The sequence below is a fragment of the Hydra vulgaris genome, chromosome 07, assembly GCF_038396675.1.
Source record: "Hydra vulgaris chromosome 07, alternate assembly HydraT2T_AEP".
NCBI lineage: Eukaryota > Metazoa > Cnidaria > Hydrozoa > Anthoathecata > Hydridae > Hydra > Hydra vulgaris.
Window position 1 is genome coordinate 5,383,808 of NC_088926.1, and position 1,559 is coordinate 5,385,366.

A 1,559-nucleotide genomic window follows, 5' to 3' on the forward strand; every position below is an offset into this window, starting at 1 on the left:
ATGGTTGTCAGATATGGGGACAAAGTCCATCCATTTATAAAAAAAACCTTATAAATCTCCAGAATAAATCTTTAAGAATAATTCACTTTCAACCTAACAGTTTTAGTTCTGACATACTGTATAATCTTTCTAAAATTTTAAAGCTTGACGAACTTATCTACTTATCAAACTGTGTTCTTGTATGGGACATTGTCCACCATAATACGCTTAGCTGCTTCACTAGCTATTTTAAATTCACAAATGATGTTCATAGTTATAAACTTAGGTCTGTATCTTATTGTAGTCTTTCTATGCCTTTAAAACAAACACACAAGTATGGCATAAAGTCAATCAAGTATCAATCAATTCTATGTTGGAACTCTCTTCCTGTTGAAACTAAAAAAAATATTCTCCAAAATATCAAATAGAAATGCCTTTATAACCCATGTAAAAAACTTTATCTTCAGTAAAAATTATCAATGAACTATCAGTTATGCAATCACCCCCTAGTTATTCTCTATAACTAAATTTTTAATATAATAAAAGTAACATAAAAATAAATGAAAATAACTCATAAATAAAAATAAAAATAAGAATAAATATATAAAACCAAAAATAAAAATAAAAATATAAAACCCATAAAATAGAAATAAAAATATAAAACCCATAAAATAGAAATAAAATAGAAATAAAAACATAAAACTAAAAATAAAACATAAAAATATATAAATGTTCATTTAGTCACAATCAAGTACCCTCATTTTCATCATCCTGTAAAGTTATATGGCTCTAAAAATTGTGGCACTACTAAACCATATAACATGTAATAAATAAACAATAAACTATTTTCTATGCAATCGTCCCGCTTAATTCTCTATAACAATTTTTTTTTTTTTTTTTTTTTTTTTCTTTTACTTTAATTCATATTCAATTTTTCTATGCTTGAAAAATGCTGGATCACAACAAAACTCCTATGACTTCTACTTCTTTGACTCTACTTCCTTTATTTCCTTCTTTTTATTGTTATATTTTTTGTTATTGATATTGTTATGATTTTTATATTTTTTATTTATTTTTATTTTTTTTGCATTATCCTTATGATAATCACTATAATATATATAGATAAATATATAGTAAAATATATACCTATTTATAGTAAAATATATAGATAGTACTTATTATATTACTCTATTTAATATTATTATTACTATTTATCACTATTATTATTACTATTTATTTTTATTTATTTTTTATTACTTTTTATTATTATCATTATTATTATGCTATATTTATACCATCATAGGTCTTTACGCGTCATTAGTTTATAACTGTTTGTAAATGTCCCGCAAGATTGTATATATATACAGTTATTATTAAAGTGAAAATATATTGATTTGATTTGATTTGATTTGATTTGATTTACTGCAATTTGACTTTCCCAGTAGTGTTACCCCCCCTGCCCCGCCCCTTCCTCAAAATAACTTTTGTTCCTACGGGCTTGCAATCATGCAAACAATATTTTTTGATATTGGTTTTAATTTTCTACTTATAATATTGAAGTATTTATTAACTTTTTTTTT